Consider the following 23,567-nt stretch of genomic DNA (forward strand, 5'->3'; position numbering starts at 1 on the left):
CTCTTTCTTGAATATTGTCAGTGTCTTGACCTCCACGTTATTCTGTGGTAGAGAATTCCATATGTTTACTACACTCTGAATGAAAAAATCATTCCTCATCTCAATCCTAAATGGCCAGCCCCACATCCTAATACTGTCACCTCTGGTTCTCGACTACCAGCCAGGGAAAACATTTTCCCTATATCTAGTCTGTCCTGTTAGAATGCTATACATTTCAGTCAGATTCCCTCACCTTCTAAACTCTTCTATAAGCCTAGTCAGGGACAGTAGGGGATATCATATTGGAATGGATCAAGAATTGGTTAACAGACGGGAACTAGGATGGGAATAGTTGAGTCTTTTTCTGAATAAATGACAGTGAGATACTGCAAGGAACAGGTCCCGGGCCCCAGCTATTCACATATATAAATATTACCAGGGTGAGGCAATCAAATACAACATTTCCAAGTTTGCTGATGAAACAAACCGGGCAGGATTGTGAATTGAAAGGAGGATGCAAGAAGGCAGTAAGGTGATTTAGACAATTTAAGTGAGTGGCCCATCACACAACAGATGCATACAATATACAATGTAACATTATAATCTTCAGTGTGAAAACAGAAAATCAGCCTGTATTTAAATCGTGTAATATTGGGAAGTGTGGATATACAAGGGACCTGATTGTCGTTGTGCACCAGTCAATGAAAGTAGACAGGCAGGTGCCGGAAGCAATTAGAAAGGCAAATAATATATTGGTCTTCATTACAAAAGGATTTGAATTTAATTGGATTGAATTGATTGTCACATGTACTGAGGCACAGTGAAAAACTTGGTCTTGCGAGTAATACAGGCAGATCATATAGTTAAGTAGCATAGATAGCAAATAATAGGTAACCAGCAGCAAAAACAAAAACACTGGTACAAGCAAATGTTAAGAGTTTGTGAGTCCATTCAGTATTCTAACAACAGTAGGGTAGAAACTGTACAAAACTTTCTGGTGCGTGTGTTCAGGCTTCTGTACCTTCTTCCCGATGATGGAGGTTGTAGAAAAATATTGGATAAAAGCAAATTACTGTGGATTCTGGAATCTGAAACCAAAAGAGAAAATGCTGGAAAATCTCAGCAGGTCTGGCAGCATCTGTAAGGAGAGAAAAGAGCTGACGTTTCGAGTCTAACTGACCCTTTGTCAAATCTGCTGAGATTTTCCAACATTTTCACTTTTAGTTGTAGAAAAAGATTGCCAGGGTGGGATGGATCTTTGAGAATGCTGGCGATCTTTGCTTGACAGTGGGCCTGTAGCTGGATTCTATGGGTGGGAGATTGGCCTTTGTGATTTGTCTGGGCCAAGTTCACCACTCTCTGTAACCATCTCCGATCTTGAATGGTACAGTTCCCATACCAGGTAGTGATACATCCAGACAGAATGCTCTCGATGGCGCACCTATAAACGTTGGCAAGGGTATTCGCTGTCATGCCAAATTTCTTCAGCTGCCTGAGGAAGAAGAGATGTTGTTGGGCCTTTGTAACCAGTGCATCCACATGAAGAGTCCAAGAAAGCTTGCTGTGGATGAGATGCTGCCTGGCCTGCTGTGCTTTGACCAGCAACACATTTGCAGCTGTGATCTCCAGCATCTGCAGACCTCATTTTTTACTTGCTGTGGATGACCACTCCCAGAAACTTGACACTCTCCACTCGTTCCACCTCTGTGCTATTAATGTGTAATGGGGGCATGAGTAACATCCTGCCGAAAGTCAATAATGAGTTATTTGGTTTTGCTGGCATTGAGAGCTAGGTTGTTCTCAGTGCATCATTTTTCCAGATTTGGAGATGCTGGCGTTGGACTGGGGTGTACAAAGTTACAAATCACACAACACCACAACCATCTGATGAAGGAGCAGCGCTCTGAAAGCTAGAGCTTCCATTTTTCCAGGTCTTCCACCTCCCGTCTGTAATCTGTTTCGTCGCCATTTGAAATTCGACTGACTATGGTGGTGTCCATCAGCGAACTTGTAAATGGCATTAGCCTGGTATTTGGTGATGCAGTCATGAGTATACAGTGAACATGGTAGGGGGCTGAGTACGCACCCCTGTAGGGCTCCAGTGTTGAGTGTTAGTGAGGATGAAATATTGTCCCCAATCTTCACTGATTGTAGCCTGTGGGTCAGGAAATTGAGGATCCAGTTGCAGAGAGTGGGACTTAGTCTGAGATCATTAAGTTTAGTAATCAGTCTCGAGGGATTTGAATTCAAATGTAGGGATTTACTGCAGTTATACAGGGCCTTGGTGAGACCACATCTGGGTTACGTCTGCAGTTTTGATCTCCCTATCTAAGAAAGAATATACTTGCCATAGAGGAAGTGCAACATAATTTCATGAGGGGGATGGTAGAATGGTAGGGCTGTCCTACGAAGATAGATTGGTTTGACTCGGCCTATATCCACTCGGGTTTAGAAGATTGAGAGGGAATCAAATTGAAATGTACAACATTTTAACAGGGTTGGATAGACTGAATGTAGGGAAAATGTTTTTCCTGGTTGGGATTCTAAGAGCAGGAGAATCGACGTTTTGGGCATGAGCCCTTCTTCAGGAAGGGCTCATGCCCGAAACGTTGATTCTCCTGCTCTTTGGATGCTGCGCTTTTCCAGCAACACATTTTCAGCTCTGATCTCCAGCATCTGCAGTCCTCACTTTCTCCTCGAAGATTTTATCATTTAATGACCCATACTTTTCCAAATGACAGTCAACTTGGGATCTAATAATTAGCTTATATATGGCAAATTCTTATTGAAGAATACATTGAATGATGTGACTGTATCTGCTTGTTTGGGGAAATAATAGGCTGTGCCTGAAGTGTATGTCACACCGGTGAGATGTGCTGATCTCCCCCACCATCAGAATTAACTGGTCCTTGTGCTTTATGCTGATCAAGTGAGATCTTCCAACCAGTGACTGTTTCTTCCAGTTTTGCACTAGCATAAAGCAAAAAGCTGGTTTGTCCTCTCCAGTCTACTGACCTGAGCACTTAGACCAGAAACCACAAGTTGCTAAACATCAGGATGTCCCTCTTGGCATTGTAAGTATTGTCCAAAGAACAGGACAAAACCACTATTGTCTGATACCAACTCTGCAGGTAAAAAAGATTGCCGTCAATGGGATTCCACTCCATTATTTCTGTCAGGATTTATTTTCTGAGCCTTCACTGAGCCACCTACAAGACAATTAGACTCTTTATCCAATCCATGGGCACTGGAATGCAATTACATGTCAGTCAACTTTCTATGTTACCAGGTAAATTAACTATATAGGGCATGTTAATGAACAGACTACGTATTAGCACATTTGCCTGTCTTTTGGAAAAATTGATCCTGCTAACCAGTGGTGAGATCTCAAAGCAAAAGCTGACAAATAGAATAACCATTAAACATACCGTAGCACACTTGGCACATTACATCAATCAAGGATATATAATGTAATGAAAATGCAATACATAATTATAAAATAGCAAAAGTAGGTCATATAGTCCCTGCTCCACTATTCAGTAAGACTAGGCTGGTCTACCCCAATTCACTTCTTTGTCTTATTTCTAGATCCTTTGATTTCTTCAGTGTCCAACAATCTACTGATTTCAGTTTTGAATATAATCAATGACTGATCATAGAATCCCTACAGCACGGAAGCTGTCCATTTGGACCATCAACTCCACAATAACTCTCCATATAGCATCCCACTCCCATCCACCTCATCCTTGTAAACATGCATCTCCCACGGCCAATCCACCTTATTTGTTAACCTTTGGACTGTGGGAGGAAACAAGAGCACCTATAGGAAACCCATGCAGATGCAGGGAGAATGTCCAAACTCCACACAGACAGTTGCCTGAGGATGGAACCAAACCCAGGTCCGTTAGCATCTTAGCACCGAGCAGTGCTAATCACCGAGCCATTGTGTTGCCCTAATTAGATTTCCAATCTAATGCAACCTTCACCCGAACTTGAAGAATTCTGAAAAATTGGAAGTAATAATCCACAATTCTCTAGGATAGAAAGTTCTCAAGATACCTGACCATGAGTGAAGACATTTCTACTTTTCTCTGTCCTAAATGGCTAGCATCCTATTGAGAGACTGTCCTGAGATTATCCAGACAGAGAAATCAGACTTTCAGCATCTCTAAGAATTTTATACTTTCTTGCATCACATTGGAAGCTGGAAATATCACAAGGCCATTATGACCAGATTAAAACTATCAAACATAATTACTTTCAAATGAAATAAGACACTGTAGAAAAATAAGGTATTTCATGGCATAATGTTTGTGATGGTGTGGAATAAGCTAAAAAAAAAGCTTAATATACATTTTAACTTGTCCTTTGTAGTCATAAAACATATCTACTTTTTTGAACAAAGATGATAATGGTCCTTTTCCCTTAGTATTCAATCAATCATCTTCGAGGAGGTAATGTACATATTATATATAAAGTCTCATTCTTACAGCTATATGTTTCTAATTTGACCAAAGGCACTTACAGCCATGTAGGTGATTTTGATGTGAAGCACATCAAAGAACGTGTATGCACAGTGAGCACAATGACTACTTAATATAGCTTCCAACTTCCACCACCTAAAAGGATAAGGCCAATGCCATCACCTTCAAGGATGTGGCTCACCATTACCTCCTTAAGGGAAAGTGATAATGGTAGTAAAACTTGGCCTAGTCAGTGAGGCCCACATCCTGTGAATAAACAAGAGAAAAAAACATGCAGGAAACTTGGACAATTCCATAGCCAAGTCTCATTCAAGCAATGCATAAAGTTACCAGTGTAAGTAAGCATTACTAGACTGTTCACGGATTGGAAGGGCTATGAACTACAGCAACAAACCAGTAGAAAATTGTTGAGAGGGCTAGACCAATTGAAGAAAGGCTAGAAAGGCATAGCAAGGGGTTATGAAGATATTTACATCAGAGCAAATTCTGTTCCAGAAGATTGGCTACAAGTATTTATTTCCCTTTTCTCAGCCTCTAATGACCCCTTTAATTGACTGGTTTGTAACTTGGTTATTGTTTTATTCATTTACAGGATGAGGGCACCATTTATTGCCCATCCCTAATTGCTCAGAAGGCAGTTAAGAGTCAACCACATTACTGTGGGGCTGGAGTAGACCAGACCTGATAAGGATGGCAGTTACCTTCCCTAAAGGACATGAGTTAACCAGATGTTTTTTTTCCTGACAACAGATTCATGGTCATCATTGGACTTTAACTCCAGATTTGTTTGTGTATTGAGTTCAGATTCCACCATGCTCAGGTCCCCAGGACACTACCTGAATCTGTGAATTAACAGCCATCACCTCCACAATGTGCATAGTGCAAGCATTATACAGTTTTGTGCAAAAACATTATTGAGTTCTTACATCATGGGGCAAACTTTAATAGAATTCCTGCATTAATTGAAAACTGACTTCCTATCTTGAGACTTGCATGAAAATGGCAATCAGTGGGCTTTTGGGACAGGAAGATCATGTCATAATTGTTTCTATTCCAATGTAGAGAAATAAGGAGAATTAAAACATCCTGCTTACAGTTTATGCTTGGCTTTTTGAATTTAAAATAAATTTACTGAAAATAAATGATCACATTAGTTATCTACCCAGTAATGGTGACTTGACATTTGGCAATGATACCAACCCTAAAAACACACTTTGGCATGAACCTCTAAATTCTTAGTAACTATGGGAACAAAGGGATGTGTACATTTATCAGGTAAGTTTTCAGTTGTTAGGACGTCCAAACCTTGCTAAAATTATTAGCACGGTTTTGAAATTATTAGCACACATTTGAAGTATTCATCCTTAACTTTGGGTCAAAATCGATGGAGAGCTGAAGCCATCAAATTGCTTCCTGGCAGACATTGCAGCTTCTCAGTCCAGCACTTGGGGCATGTCCGTACTTAAAGTGATACATAAAGAAGATTCACAAATTGTGCGGCACAAAATGCTAATTTTGCAACACTAATTTTCTGCCAAGTGCCTACAAGTTATTTCTCGAATAAAGTACGAGTAATTCTTTTTGACAGTTTGTCAGCTAATTGGAACAGAAACCTGGGGCTATCAAATTGTACATGGAAGCCACTGCAAACACAAATGATGGCCATTCATTCATATATTTCTTCAGGCATTAACTGCAGCAGTACCAATTTCCATCAGGAAATAACTTGAAAGAAAATAACCTCATGCAATTATATGCAATTTTTGGATCATGGTAAATATGCTTTTAACAACATGGCTGGAGAAGCATTTCCCCTTGGATTGATTAAAGAAAATACAGCCAGAATTTTGCTGCAAATTAAGATAATGAGTTTACAGCTTAGCTCCCCATTAAAACACTCCACCGGTTTGCACCATTACCTTGGTATTTCAAATCATTTTCCTCCTTACCTCTCCTAATAATTGTGATTGCTTTGTTCTTTTATGGTTTTACAAATACCTGTCATCGTTGCAAATATAATTATGTCACACCTATTTATTTATCACCCACAATCATACTAATTCTCTCATTGTTGAAGGCTTACCTCTATTTTCTTCATTTGACAGAAATCTACAATTACATTGTTATTGAGTCAAAGTCCTACAGCATGGAGACAGGCCCTTTGACCCAAATTGATCCATGCTGACCAAAATGTCCATCCATGCTAACCCCCTTTCCCTGCACTTGGCCCATATACTTCTAAGCCTTTCCTATCCATATATTTGTCCAAATACCTTTTAAGTGTTGTAAGTGTACCCGTCTCAACCACTTCCACTGCATTTCATTCCATATACGTACCGCCCTCTGTGTAAAAATGTTGCCCCTCAGGTTCCCTTTTATTCTTTCCCTTCTAGCCTAAAACTGATGTCCTCTGGTCCTTGATTCCCCAAACCTGGGAAAAAGCTTGAATGTTTGAAAGCTATGCCTGTCATGGTCTTACACATCTCTATTAGGTCCTCTTTGGTCTCCACGCTCTGAAGAAAAATGTCCTGGCTTGTCCAACTTTTATCTATAACTCAGACCATTGAGTCCAGGAAACACCCTTGTAAATTTCTTCTGCACTCTTTCTAGTTTAATACATCCTTCCTACAACAAAGTGACCAAAACTGAACACAATATTCCAAGTGCAGCCTCACCAATGTCCTGTATAACTGCAACATAACTTCCCAACTTCTATATTCAATGCCCTGACAGATGAACTCCAGTGTGCCAAAAGCCTTCTTCACTCCCTGCCTATCTGTGACTCCACTTTTAGAGAACTATGAACCTGAACTCCACAATTCCTCTGGTCCACTACACTCCTTAAAGCTCTTTCATTCACCAAGAAACTCCTACCTTGATTTGACTTTCCAAAATACAAGACCTCACACTTATCTATACTAAACTCCATTTGCTATTTCATAGCCCACTTCCCGAGCTGATCAAGGTCCTGATAACTGTCCCTACTCTCCATGATACTGCCTATTTTAGTATCATCAGCAAACTTACTAATTATGTGTAAATATGGAAAAACAGCAGGTCAGGCAGCATTAACGGAGCAGGAAAATCGATGTTTCGGGCTCCTTTGATGCTGCCTGATGTGCTGCGCTTTTCCAGCAACACATTTTTCAGCTCTGATCTCCAGCATCTGCAGTCCTCACTTTCTCCTAAACTTCCTAATTATGCCTTGTACATTGTCATACAAATCATTGATATAGATTACAAACAGTAGTGGGCCCAGCATTGACCCCTGAGGCACTCCATTAGTCATAGGCCTCCAGTCTGGTCCAATATTCGACTGTTAAACTCCATTCCTCTGAGTCTGGCCTATTGGTATTTCCCCTCCGATTGTCTACCATTGCTGACATCATTAGATGTCCACACCCTTCGTCATGAAATTCCCTATTTAAGACCCCTGACTTGACTTCCATCCTTTGGTCCCACCATATAAAACCAGTTCTTGCTCAAAGCATTTGATCGCCCCTTATAATATTTCTTGTTTGAGCAGTGTACATTTTTTCCTTATTACTGTGAAGCAATTTAGCATCATTTTCACATTAAAGGCACTTTATACAATAAGTGGATTTCTACTATATTTATTTTAGTAAATGTGTGAAAATAAACAATCAGAGGGTGGAAAATGCAGCATAGTACCTTTCTAATTTCATCTACCCTCCCTCCTCTGTATTTATCTGGTCCATAAAGCAAATCAGAATCAATGTCAAACTGTTCATCCATTGTTGTTTAGTTGTGGTAAGGCTGCTGCTAATTGATTTGACATGGAGACAATATTCCTTGCACATAAATCAGTGTTTCTAAATGTCTGTACTGCAATGTCATTCATTAATTTATCAATTTCCAAAACTCATAAAGCCTATTCTTAATTAGCGTTATAAATGCTAATTAAAATGTAGAATAACAGTAAAAAATCTTTTTTATCGAGTCAACACTTTCCAATTACATCGGTGAAATGCACAAATATAACCATATAAACTAAATTAATGAACTGCTTTGTGTATATTTAGAAACATTTAGATATAATTTGCTGTATTTTAGTGTTCAGTCTGCATCTGTGGAAATCTTGCTATTTTATCCTATCGGAGTTTTGTATGTTTGTAAATCAGCAATGAAAATGCCAATACATATAGAGTTTGGCCTATCTGACAATGGTGATTGATCGATGGACCATTTCAGTTAAAATAGCATTTGCATTTTTCTGCTTGGGGCCCCTGCAATCTCCTGGGCATAATCTCAAATCAATAGGGGAGCAAATTACTGCAGATGCTAGAATCTGAACTGAAAACAACAAATGCTGGAAATCACAGCAAGTCAGTCAGCATCCATGGTGAGAGAGCAAGTTAATGTTTCGAGTCTAGATGACTCTTCAAGAGAGCTGAAGTCAAGTGTGGAGGGGACAGCATTTATTACCGACGGAGGGAAGACCAAAACAGCGTCAGAGTAAAATTCAATAACTTCAGAGTTGGAACTCTCCCATGTCCTTAACCCAATCCCCACATACCAGGCCTTGTTATCACATGGTCTGCTATTACACTCTACCCACTGTTAGCCACTAACAGTCTCCATCAATAGCTATTCACCCTCCTGGCCAGATTGATATCCACTTCTTTGTCTAGGCAAAAGTGAGGACTGCAGATGCTGGAAATCAGAGTCTAGATTAGAGTGGTGCTGGTAAAACACAACAGGTCAGGCAGCATCCGAGGAGCAGGAAAATCAACGTTTGTGGCTAAAGCCCTTCATCAGGAATGCGTTCCTAATGAAGGGCTTGTGCCCGAAATGTCGATTTTCCTGCGACTTGGATGCTGCCTGATCTGTTGTGCTTTTCCACTTATTTGTCTGTCTAACTGTTCTTCTCTCTCTTTGGACTCTATCCCCACCTATCGTTTACTCCTCAACCCTCCCCCCACCTTATCTTCTGCATTTAACCAACAGCTTCCTAGCTCCCATCAGCTCTGAGGAAAGTTCACTCAACCTGAAACATTAATTCTGATCTCTTTCCATGGATGCTGCCAGACCCGGTGAGCTTTTCCAGCAATTTCTGCTTTTGTTTCTGCAACTGCCCCATTCATGGCAGTCCCCACACACCTCAGGGGAATAGCTGAGGTAGCATCAGCTGTCACAGTGGATTCACAATTGAGGAGATGTCAGAAATGTTCTCTCCAGCATTGTTGGATGGCATTGTCATCCTTAAGAAGAAATGCCATCCAGTGAGCAAGGGAATGTTTTCCATTTGACCGTGGTGCAGAGATGGTGCAAGTGTAGCTTCAAAACTGTTCACACGTCATGACTGTCAACATTGTGCTTAATTTCTTGGGCTTTCTCTTCCCACCATTTGTCTTTAATGTTCCAGATTTGTCTTTGAGCGTCAGCCTTGAGAAGTTAGAATGTGCGTGACTTGTAACCAAGCACACAGTGTGACTTTGAACAGTGGGTAGGAAGTTGGGTAATTAGGGGAATTAGGTGAGCAGGAAACAAAGCTACTCCTTTGTTTGTGCCTTTTCCAACTTTTTTCACCTTCTTGGAATTGAGTCTTAATCCACTACAGTGGAAGGAATGAGCTAATCGGTTAATATCTGCTAAATGTGTTCGGTCCATTCTATTCCTAAGATTAAAATTATATAGGCAGTGGTAGCAAAGTTAGTAGAAAACATAAAAGAGGAAAATAAATAATTGAAAAAATTAATTAAAGCACATTACGTTGTTGTGTCATGGCTGCATCTTCTGGGAATCCTGAAAGCCTGAATCCTGGCAAACATCTCTGTGGTAAATAGAATTTCCAAAGCTCCGTTGATGCCAAATGACAAAGCCATATGACAATTGATGGGTTGGTACTTAGTGGATCGGGTTTCCTCTGTGCTGGATTTTGGCTTAGTGTCTAGTTCTACCTCTGTCTTGCATCCCAAAGCACTTAGCAGGTAAATCTCATGACTAATTGATTTCAAACATAAAAAAAACCTGTTCCTTGCAAGACAAAATTGTCTAAAATCAATCGTGAAGTGCTGCCCAGCTATACCTTATTATGAGGTGAGCTTTAGATCAGGCATTTAAAAACACAAAAGAACAAGATGGAAAGGTTAGGATCAAATGGAGTAGAAACTTGGATAATTGAGTTTCAAACTGTATTATTTGCTTATTTATGCTTCTGTTTCTGTAGATTCGATGTGCAGAGTTAAATGGTACAATGGACAGCAAAGAAGGTTACCTCAGAGTACAATAGGACCTTGATCAGATGGGCTAGTGGGCTGAGGAGTGGCAGATGGAGTTTAATTTAGATAAAAGTTAAGTGCTATGTTTTGGTAAGACAAATCAGGGCAGGACTTATACACTTGATAGTAAGGTCCTGGGCACTGTTGCCAAACAATGGAGTGCAGGTTAATAGTTCCTTGAAAGTAGAGTCACAGGTAGACAGGGTAGTGAAGAAGGTGTTTGGTATGCTTGCCATTATTGGTCAGTGCATTGAGTATGGAATTTGGGAGGTCATGTTGCGTTTGTACAAGACATTGGTTATGCCTCTTTTAGACTATTATGTTAAATTCTGGTCTCCCTTCTATAAAATCATAGAATCTCTACAGTGTGGAAATGAGCCATTTGGCCCAACCTTCTGAAGAGTATGCCACCTATAGGAAAGATGTTATTAAACTTGAAAGGGTTCAGAAAAGATTTACAAGAATGTTGCAAGGGTTTGAGAGCTTTGGAGCTTTTTCTGGAGTGTTGGAGAATGATTTTATAGAAGCTTATAAAATCTTGAGAGGCATGGATAAGGTGAATAGCCAAAGTCTTTTCCCCAGCATAACGGAGTCCAAAACTAGAGGGTATAGGTTTAAGGTGAGAGGGGAAAGATTTAAAAGGGGCCGAATGGTAACATTTTCATGCAGAAGGTGGTGCATATATGGAATGAGCTGCCAAAGAAGGTGGTGGAGGCTGGAATGATTACAACATTTCAAAGTTATCTGGATGGGGATATGAAAAGTAAGGGTTTGAAAGCGTTAAATGCTGGCAAATAAGACTAAATTAATGTAGAATATCTCATCAACATAGACGAGTTGGACCAAAGGGTTTGTTTTCATGCTGTACAACACTATGACTCTAAATGCCTACACTGGAGGAGCTTTAGTTGTGAGCTGGAGGCCAAGCTGCAAACATTGCAACACACCAGGGTACGGATAAGTTACCATAAGTTTCCTTGGACCAGGAAATAGTCACACCCCTTAGTACAGGGTCTTCTGATTTGATCCTTAGTCAGGGACAGGCGACTGTGACTGCAAAGGAGGTAAGTAGACACCAAAAGACAAGAGGTCAGGAACATCAGCCTTTTCAATTGACCAACCTCTTGGCATCTATTGGCTCTGAACAGATTTTTTGACAAGAATCTCTTTGCTTCACAGCCCTGTTTCTGTTGTCCATCCTTGATCATCACAGAACTTGGCAACTGGGCCCTGCTAGAAAACTTCACGTGACTTTGTTTAATTTGGGACATCATTTATTATTCTTCACACAATTTTGACAGGTCAATAGTCTGACTTTGTTGATGTATCGAGCTATAATTACCAGGACAACCTTGCAGTTAAATCCTTCTTCAGCCTTTAAAGCCATAATTATCAGAAGCTAAGCTTGTTCTATCTGACAAGCACCTCATCAATATCAAACCCTTGGAGATTTTTATGGATTCCAATCACTCGCTTTAAAAACAATAAATTATACAGAGGGGAAACAAAAGGTGCGACTTGTGGAAATGAGTAACTGCTGGTGCTATCTCCCTCAACAGGATGTCAGTACAGATTAAGCCAGAGCAGTATTCTTTGGTCTATATGATTAATGATCTGATGTCTTACAAATAATAGCCCCAAGGCCATATTTCGAGGCAGCTTGTTTGAGTGTCAGCATGAAAACAATATTTTCTCTGTTTACAAATTGAGAGTGTATCCCAATTTTCTTGACATTCTATTCTTTTCTGCAATTTTTCTTCTCTATTATTATAGCTGTGGTATTATATCTTTAACTTAAAATGGGTCAATGTCTCTAAATAATAGCTAAGAAAGGAAATTTCAGACAAAAACATGAAAATAGATTACTTGCTGGCCCACAGCAGAATTTCAGATTCTGTGTTGTTTTTTGACCTCTGCAATCAATCTTACTGAGCTAAGTACGCTTCACTGGAAGTCAAAGCAAGATTCAAGACAAAAGCGCAGTGATATTTTCCTACATTACTCCAGTGACTACCCCACAAAAGTATGTAATTAATTCAGACATTGTGTAACTGAAGTGTACAATATTTTCCAAAATAGTCATGAATGGTTTGGGGTTCATTTTAACTTGGATAATTGTACAATTTTAGTGAATTCCAATCATAGATAATTTTCCTATCGATCTCTGAGGAGATGCTATTACACATTTCTGGAGCAGGTGGACTTGAACTCAGGCCTCGTACTTCAGACATGGAGACACTTACACTCAACCACTTGGGCCCTGAGGTCCAATTCTATTTGTAGACTGAGGTTGAGAGAGCCAATGTAAAAGATCTGCTACTCCTGATTAGTTACAAAACCATATAGAATTCAATATTTTATAACAATAAATACAGAACTGCAATGGATTCAATTGATTCACAATGGAAAACCAGCCTGTGACCTCTGATTGACTGGATGCATGTCTCTTTTTCTCTTCTGTTAATGAAAATTTCCCTTTTGTCTTTCATCTTATCACACATTGAATTGGCAAGAGTTACAGTTCATTAACCCTTTCTAGTCACTGCATATGGTCACAGCTATCCTGATTCGGTTGGGTTGCCAATGCATCAGCAGCACCTGAACAATCTCAGATGGTTTAAATACTGTATGCCTGATATCTGATTGGTTCCTTTAAGCGTGATGGGAATCTTGCTGACACCATTTCCCGTGATCTCCTGACTTTTTTTTCTGAAATGTCACTCACTTATAATTAGATTTTATTGTCACGTGCTCAAGTATAGGAATACATACAGGCCTTTCTGCTATAACACATGTTTCATTAACACAAATTTGCTGTATTGCAATTGACAAATGGAGAATGCTGTTTCTAAAGCATGAATTTTCAAAACATTTTTTAAAAAACGCCACCAACACTTTAAGTGTTGTTTCTAAAACACGATGTTTCCGTAATGCAGGGTTACACAAGAACATAGCCATCGCGTCATACAAGACTTACCTGTATGAGTGCAGTGAAAAGTGTACAAAGTCATCAATCTCCAACACCAACTTGGTTACAAAATCAGAAAATCAAAAAAACCCAGAAAAATATTTTTAAAATGGAGCCAAAAGATAAGAAAACAGCTAGATTTTAAGTGTAAAGTCTTATCTCCATTAAGATGTTTGGAATACTCAGCCACAGACGCAGGTACCCAGGCCTAACCATAGCCTGGAGTCTAGGACAGCTGATTGCTGGGAGGCAAAAGTGAGGATTACAGATGCTGGAGTTCAGAGTCTAGATTAGAGTGGTGCTGGAAAAGCTCAGCAGGTCAGGCAGCATCCGAGGAGCAGGAAAATCAATGTTTCGGGCAAAAGCCCTTCTTTAGGAGTGAAGGCAGGGGGTGGGGCTGGGAGAAGGTAGCTAAGAGTACAATGGGTGGATGGAGGTGGGGATGGAGGTGATAGGTCGGAGATGAGGGTGGAGTAGATAAGTGGGACAGAAGATTGGCAGGTAGGACAGGTCATGAGGATGGTGCTGAGCTGGCAGGTTAGAACTGGGGGAAGGTGGGGGGAGGGGAAATGAGGAAACTGGATTTCACCCAGTTCAAACCTGCCAGCTCAGCACCATCCTATCACCCACCCCCCCTCCCATTTATCTCTCCACCCCAGGGGCTCCCTGCCTTCAATCCTAATAAAGGGCTTTTGCCCAAAACGTCGATTTTCCTGCTCCTCGGATGCTGCCTGACCTGCTGTGCTTTTCCAGCAACACTCTAATCCTGATTGCCGGGAGGACCCACATTCTTGTTGCCATTGATGATGCCGCTGCCTCTGATTGCTGAGAGGAGCTTTGCCTCACCTGTCCCTGCCACCCCCGAATGCTGGAATGAACTGTGTTGCTGCTGCCTTTGACACTGTCACATCCAATCGCTGAGATGGCTGGGAAGCTGCCACTCACACTGCCAATATTATGCTGCTGCCTTCTCCGATCACCAAGAGGAACCCAGGAGGCTGCTGCTTCTAATCATGCCACCACCTTTGACCACAGGGAGGCTGCTGCCATTGCCCACATGTCCTGCTTCCACTGCTGCCAATCATTGCAAAACCCACTTGTTGGTTTATCCCTTCCATTACAGTTTGTCTATGTCAACTTGCTAACTCTGTTGGACTCTATTTAGACAACTAGAGTAAATTGTGTTTCAGAGGATATGGAATATTACTTCCAAATCCCAAAAATCTGAACTGAGATTTCTAAGTGTCTTGGGATATTCAAAAGCCTATCAACATCTTTTAGTGAAAAGAACAGTGACTGTTGATGCCAGAAACATGTGAAATACAATTACTTTCAAAAGACCACACTCATTTCTTTTGTTCTTCAAAAGGAGTCACATTTGCAAAACTCAACTCTTGTTATTGAACTGAATTTCTACAACCTAGATTGCCTTAACATATTATTGCATGAAACTGCTTACAGAACTTCATTTCAAATTATGTGCATGCATAGGGCAGTTACATCCTTTAAGTTAAAACCTAAACCAGTTTTAAAAATATAAGCCGTATCCTGAAACCAAGAAGCTATTTTCACATCAAAGGGATTTCACATTTGTCAGCCTGAGTTTATAAAACTTTAAGGTGCAAAAGCAACTTCCAGCATTTGTTCATTTGACCTGAGGGCATTGGAAACCTTCCACTTAGCACACAGGCACACATGAAGGGCAAGGGGTTACATAAAACCAGTGTCTTTCATTGACCCAAATTAAACAGAATACAATTTGATTCTATGCTTGCTGGATCAGGGTCAAAATTATTGAATTATAATACAATCCTACAACCTATCAATTCCATATTTATGATAACACATCAGGAACATCTTATACGGGGAGCATTAAAACTAACCTATGTGACCAGGCCTACTTGTACATTTATCCTGTCGTAAAATTATTAACCAATTGATAAAATAAAGAGGGAGCTGTAGTTTTCAGGAGATCCAAATAGCTGCTGCTCTGTAACTGCTGTAATGTTGTCAGTTATAGCTATTTCTTTGAAGCAGATTGGAAAAGTCATTGCAAATTAAGTGGCTTGCTTCTATCTTGATTCACCAATGAGACTATGAGCTGAGAAGTTTCATCAAGGTCAGATTATTCTCAGCTGACAGAAACATCACCATTGTACGTGGGTGCTGGTGGGATCAACAGTGACCACATCTGCAGCAAGTGTTGGCTGCATGAGGAACTACAGCTCAGAGGTGATGAGTTGGAGTCTGAGCTCCACACACTGTGACAGATCAGGAAGGGAAGAGTTACTTGGACACTATTTCAATGAACAGTCACCCCTTTAGATTAACTACATCGTATTTGGTTGTGGTCAGTAGAAGGAGGATGTAATGATGAGTGAGGCAGCTATGGTGTCCCGGAATTTAACTTTGGAGGAGGCTCAGCCACTTCCCTTTTCCAATAGATACAAGGTTCTTGCTCCCACTGTGGAAAAGGGCACAGTTTGCTGGGGGATAAACAAACTGACTTCATTTCACATCACTGTTTAAATACAGAGAAAATGGAAATGTTGTAGTAATGGTGGTTAACATAGGGAGTAAGTACAGCTCTGTGCAGCAAAATCAGTGTCCCAAAAAAGGTGCCCCAAAGTTGTGTTGCCTATCTTGCCAAAGTTCAGGGCAACTCTTCTGGGCTGGCAAGGGACTTGTCATGGGAGGGGAAGAATCCGTTGTTGATCCTGGCCAACGTAACTACCAATAACATAGGCAGGACTACGAAAGAGAATCAGGTTAAAGCCAACATTTTTTTTAATCAGTCCTTGCAGTGAAGGATATTATAAGCAGCTCAAAGGTAACTGGTGAGAAAGGTGTTAATAGGAGGAGAAATCTTGGAATAGTCTCTATCACAAGGGAGAAAGTATTTGACAAACTAATGGAACCTGATTGCCTACATCCAACAGTGAGCTGAACATCGTAGAATATGCGTGGAGCTATTAACCTGGACCCATCAGAGAGTCCTGGCTAACATACAAAAGGGGGAGGGTCAGTGATATTAACACTTTGGTGTCTGACTCTATTTGAGGCAGCATTATAGTTGAGGGCAGCTGCTTATATGTAATTAAAGGGTGACGGGATACTGGCCTCTGTGGAGTTATCTCATATTGGTCAAGATATTCCTCAACTCACTGGATTCTATGAGGCTTCCAGTGGATTGAAAAATCACTAATGCGATGTCCCTGTTCAAGAAGGGAGGGAGACAAAGCAGGAAACTACAGGCCAGCTCACCTAACATTTGTCATTGATAAAATGTTAGAGGCCATTTTTAAAGAAGAAATTGCAAGACATTTGGAAAAGCTTAAAGCGATCAAGCAGAGTCAACATGATTTTGTGAAAGGCCAATCATTTTTCATGAATTTTCTAGAGTTCATTGAGCATACATCAAACCAACTGATAAAGAGAAATTGGTAGATGCTGTGATTTTGGATTTCCAGAAGGCATTCAATAAAGTGCCAGGTAAAGGTAATTACACAAGTTAGGAGCTCATGGTATTGTTGGTAATGTATCAGCATGGGTTGAGGATTGGTTAATACATGGAAACAGAGTCAGGATCAATGGACTCTTTCAGATTGGAAGGGTATAACTAATGAAGTGACATAAGGTTCATGCCTAGTTCAAATATTTGCTATCCATGTTAATGGGAATGGAAAAAAGGGCAGAGTGTAATGTATCCGTAATTGGGGATGATACAAAAAATTAAGAATGGGTATATTGTGACAAAGATATAAGGAATTGGCAAAGAAATGTTGATCACTTGAGTAAGTGGGCAAAAAGCTTGGCAGAGCTGAAAATGTGTTGCTGGAAAAGCGCAGCAGGTCAGGTAGCATCCAAGGAGCAGGAGAATCGACGTTTCGAGCATGTGAAGGGCTCATGCCCGAAACATCGAATCTCCTGCTCCTTGGATGCTGCCTGACCTGCTGCGCTTTTCCAGCAACACATTTTCAGCTCTGATCTCCAGCATCTGCAGTCCTCACTTTCTCCTCCAAAAAGCTTGGCAGACAGAGTGATATCATCCAGTTTGGTAGGAAGAATCAAAAGGCACCAGTTATTTACTTTGAGAGCGAATATTAAACAAAATGTTGCCCAGAGGGAGCTGGATGTTTTTATGTTTAAACCACATTGTATTAGTATGCAATATCTGCAAGCAATTAAGAAAGATTTTGGCTTTTATTGCTGAAGATTTGGGGTTCAGAAATGGGAAAGCTTTGTTATAATTGTGCAAGGTGTGGGTGAGGCTGTGTATAATTTTGGACCCTGTATTTAGGAGAGGTTGTACTGGCTTTGAAGGCAGTTCAAAAGAGATTCAGTGAGTTGATTCCTGTGATGAAGGTGTTGACATATTGATAATCGTGAAATGGCTTCGACCTTTATTCATTAGAATTTAGGAGAGTGAGGGAGGAGTCCAGAACTAGAGGGCATAGATTTAGGGTGAGAGGGGAAAGATATAAAAGAGACCTAAGGGGCAACGTTTTCACGCAGAGGGTGGTACGTGTATGGAATGAGCTGCCAGAGGATGTGGTGGAGGCTGGTACAATTGCAACATTTAAGAGGCATTTGGATGGGTATATGAATAGGAAGGGTTTGGAGGGATATGAGCTGGGTGCTGGCAGGTGGGACTAGATTGGGTTGGGATATCTGGTTGGCATGGACAGGTTGGACTGAAGGGTCTGTTTCCGTGCTGTACATCTCTATGACTCTATGACTGTATAAGATTTTGAGGGGAGTTGACAGAGCAGATGTTGAGAAGTTGTTTCCATGTGTGGGCAGAATTTGAACTGGGGACTTACTTACAGAATAAAAGGATGTTCATTGATGCCTGTGATGGGAACAATTTCTTCTTTGAGGGGAGTGAATGCCTGCATTCTCTTCCCCCGTGAGTTGTGGGGGCTTGATCAATGTAAGCATTTAAATAGAAGGTAGATAAATTTGATGGCTAAGTTGAGCTGTCACAAACATGGCATTAAGGACTGAGGCAGATCAGCAATGATCATATAGAACAGTGGGACAGGCTTCAAGAGCTGAATAGTTTACTCCTGCTCCTGTTTCCTACGTTCTTATGATGTCCAGACAATTCAGCAAATCTACTGTAGAGTAGTTTTAATTTAATATTCCCTCAACCTTCTCTGTCTTCTGAAACGTTGCTTTCCATACTTCAGTCACCCTAGTTTTGAGAATTGCTGAAGGCCCTGACTTATCATTACCAACCCCAACTTACCACGTTACAATTTTCCATTATTATTTCTTGGCATCTGTGGTCATAGTGAGTAAAATTCAAACTAGTGAGGAAATTAATATTAACATGCTGAAAAGCCAATACCTATCTTCTTTATAAGAAATACACATTGGTAAACTGACTCTACGACTGCAAATAGTGCCCAGAGATTGGTATGTTACTAGTCAGGTTAGTAGTCTAATTTTCCATGTGAGTCTCTTTAAGCCTCTGTTTCTAAGTGTACAACAGTATTAGCTGCAAATGATTCTCCCCTTTCTACCCACCACCAATCTTAATGTTCCAGCTCATATCACTGGATGTACTCTATTTGAAACAATAGATCAGTTATTTGAAAAAGACTTCTGATTTAAAATAGTATTTTTCAAAAGTCATACAATCCCATACATCATAGTTAAGACCATCGATTCTGAAATGTAAAGATTGGAAAAAGATATTTTATTTATGACAAGGCAAGTACACTGCTGGAGGAAGAAAATAAGAAATTCTGGAGGCTCAAATAAAATAAGCTTTGGAGAGCACATCATGGAGAGTGTATCTTATACGTTGCAAGCAAGGATGCCTGGAGGCATGGTACATGGGGGAAACCGAGCAAAGGCTACAACAACGAATGAATGGGCACCGCACAACAATCAACAGACAGGAGGGTTCCCTCCCAGTTGGGGAACACTTCAGTGGTCCAGGACATTCAGCTTCGGACCTCAGGTGACCATCCTCCAAGGTGGACTTCGGGACAAGCAGCAGAGGAAAGTGGCTGAGCAGAGGCTGATAGCTAAGTTCGGTATCTTTAGGGAGGGCCTCAACTGGGACCTTGGGTTCATGTCACATTCCAGGTGATCACCATGCACTACACACATACACACACACTCTCACATACACATGGACACAGGTACACATGGACGTGCACACAGACACCCACACACACCCTTATAGACACACACACTCCCACACTCACACATGCACCCCCTTTACAGACTTAAGACACTCTGCACCCACTACACACACACACACTTTTTCACACTCACACCCCCCACCCCAGACACACACACACACTTTCTCACACTCACAACCCCCACCCCAGACAGATACACACATACAGACAGACAAAGACCCACATACACACATATATTTTGTGGGGTGAATTTGTACTTGCAGAGTAACATTGCACTTTGCTCAAAAACTGCATATATTCATGTAGAACTCTGAGCTCAAAAACTGCATGAATTTATGTAAAACTCTGTTATCTCACTTTTTAGATTAGAATTAATCTAAACATCAGGTCATAGACAGAGAACACTGGGGGCTAACACCTTCAACATATTGTCTAGCTATCACCATTGTTAACAGCTAACCTGAGAATGCAACTTTTAAAAAAATGTTTTGTGATTTACAAATGAAAGAAGTGAAACTATCACTGTATTCTAACAGATGAAAGGCTTAACAGACAATCAATTTTTCAATGTATAATTTCAGTTACATCACACTGTAAATTTTTGCTATAAATTCCGTGTTATGATTGAGCCCTCCACTATCACCTGATGAAGGAGCGTCGCTCCGAAAGCTAGTGTGCTTCCAATTAGACCTGTTGGACTATAACCTGGTGTTGTGTGATTTTTAACTTAATCATGAATGAAGATATACTCAGATTTAATGTGACAGCATATGCTGATGTGGGAAAGATCTGTGCCCTCTTGCTGTAACAAAATAAATCTTTCAAGCCTCTTATAAAATTGGTATCAGCTTCTCAGACATAAGAAAAAGTTCAGTAGAGAACTTACCATTGCCGTCAATTACAGACACTGTCCTGTCTAGTAATTAAGACCAAATCAATATCAGTAGATAAATAAAAGAATAAACCTTTGCCTCAAATGAATAAAGTCCTCTGAAACACAATAGCTTTACTGAATGTACGCCTGGCCTAGTATTTCACTTTTGTTGAACCTAATTCTTCAAAGCATCTGAGATAAATAATTGTTTAAAAAACTATGAAGGCTTTAACATCATATTGAAGAATGAAGTGCATGTTACCAAATAAAGAATAGTCACAAGAAAATTACTCACCATCTAGGTGTTGTACAAACAATCTTTTAACCAAGTGTTTTGATCATCCTGCCAGCCTTGCACTTCAACATTTCCAAATGTTTTGTTTTGGCTCCCAAACAGGCAGAATGATTACATTAACCATTTAGAAAGAGAATCGTATTAATTTTAATTATAAAGATTATTTCTAAGGCTAAGGATTTTGCATGGGGTCACAGTTATCCCATGCACAATCATTTTCATTGAGGCAAACAGAAATAAATGCAGTGCTGCGCTATCATTCACCAAGTATAGAGTTGATCCCTGAGCTGTTAGATGCCTGAATGTTCAGCAAGGAGTGGAGCATGATGCAGTTTGTCTTACTTCAGCAAATGAAGGACTTCATCCTACTGCCATTTTGATTTAAGAAAGAGCAGAAAAGACTTACTCTCAATGTGTAACTTGAAGACTTAACCCGGGCCAGTGATGAGGTGAGAGAGCTGTCTCCTTTCTGTACACTCTCAATTCCACTCTCCAGGGACACTGGGGAAATTTAATGCCATTCCCCCTCCCCCAACTGCATGCAAATTCCTTGGTGGATGTTGTGTAAGGTAATAGTTCTGAGAGGGTGAATGTTGGACATTGTACTAAGATCCACTCAGTGATAATTCTGTTATACTGTCTCAGGTTTGGAAATTGGAGATTAGCTTGGATCTTGAAGCAGTCAGGAGTCATCTGTGTCTCTCTTGAATGGAATCTTGTCGGAGTCTGAGCAGCGTAGGCTATGCCAAGAGTCATGACAGTATTGGAAAGGGGTGAAGGGGGTTTACCAATGTTAGGCAGAGTCCTATTTAAGAATACAGTCCACATGTGGCCCGTGGTCATGGTGTCGTCATGGTGTGTCATCTGTTTATGATGCTTATGTTCAGCAGCATTGTGCCAACACAATCTGGAGCAGTCAGTGGTCAGTCCTGTGGAGTCAACACAAACAGAGAAGTTCGTATTGTCAGGCAGAGAGCTGGAAACGACAGTCAGCAATCTGGTCAGCCTTGCCTAGTTGTTGGTTATTTGGTCAGAGGTCTGGGGAAATTGAGTCCTGGGTGTCAGCCACTGGGGAGTTTGGAGTTTCTTGACAATGTGTATGTCCTAGGACACTGGAACTGAATTATGCCGGATGCTGGAATGGGAGTCTATCCTCTCCCTGTGGCTGTGTAGGTCACTTTCACTCTGAACTTCAATACATCTGACTCCTCCCAGGCAGTGACTGGTGACCTCTCAGTCCTGCAACCACAATGCATCAGGACAGTGATCAATGCCATCTATGCAAGGTCACACTGATTCATTTCGTTTCATTCCCTGTCACGAGGTCAGTGCTGCAACTGGGGCTTTAGGATTCAGGAATATAGCTGGGTTTCCGCATTGAGGGTGCCACCGATTGTGCACACACAGCATTGAGAGGGCTGAAACATATTACTATGGAATTTACAAGGGCTGCTCACTTAGGGACAAGAGCTACTCACTGCGACCATGGCTCATGACACAATTGTGCAGGCCCCCGACTGACATGGAGCACAGATACAATGCGGCCCATGCTTCAACCAGGCGATAGGGCTGCTAAAGGTACATTTCAGCTGCTTGGACCAGTGTGGAGGGGCACTGTCTGTTATAGCTCAGGCAGAATGTGCTGCTTCAGCCTGGCTTATGGGCTCTGCACTATTAGAGCAGGTAATGTGCTGGGATGCTGAGGAACGAGGGGAGTAGGAACAGTCTTCCGAGGGGGACAGTGGTACATTGGGGCGGAGGAAGCTCTCATCATCCATGATGGGGCTCAGTTGGATTGGGGATGCTGAAGGTCAGACAGAACTTCATTGATACCATGAGAGCTGAGATGCAGGAGACAAGTGTTAACTGTAATGTATTCATTGGATATGATGCTGAAACCTGGTTTGTGTTGTTGGGGTGAACTGTAACCCCGATTGGTTTTGTTTGTGCTCCATTTTGCTCACTGTAAATAAAAGCTCATTGCTGGAATTATCTGAATCCTTGCTTGAATGTGACAGGCCTTAACTGGACAATGATATGTTACAGGTTTGCAGTGGGCATTAGGGATAGGATAGCTCTAAATCAGAAGGTGCTCAGATGGGATGTAGCTAAAGAGCAGTAAAGTGTGTGGTCTGGTGGATAAACAGTGACTATGGTGAGAGGATGGTGTTCTATGTGTAAGGCAGTGTCAGCCATGCTGGCTCTGTGCTGTGAGCAATATGGCCACTTTGTGCCATTATATTGCTGGTAAGTTGGGCAATGCCAGATTACTAACATTTATCTGGATGTAGTGCAGCCTTTTAAAGATTATTTGGATGCAAATGATGCTGATTTTACAGCAGATATCCACTATGGCTAGTTGTTCTTGGAATGGCACGTGGTGAGGTGGGGTGGGTGCTCCCAGGGCAGGTTAGAATGCTACCTGACCTGCTGTACTTTTCCAGCACCACTCTAATCTAGACTCTGGTTTCCAGCATCTGCTCACTTTGCCTGGAAGCTGCATTTGCTCCTCAACACGCAGCAAACTTACAAAGTCAGCCCTGATCAGCAAACCCTCCAGGGCAGAA

The sequence above is a fragment of the Hemiscyllium ocellatum genome, chromosome 12 (assembly GCF_020745735.1).
Source record: "Hemiscyllium ocellatum isolate sHemOce1 chromosome 12, sHemOce1.pat.X.cur, whole genome shotgun sequence".
Lineage (NCBI taxonomy): Eukaryota > Metazoa > Chordata > Chondrichthyes > Orectolobiformes > Hemiscylliidae > Hemiscyllium > Hemiscyllium ocellatum.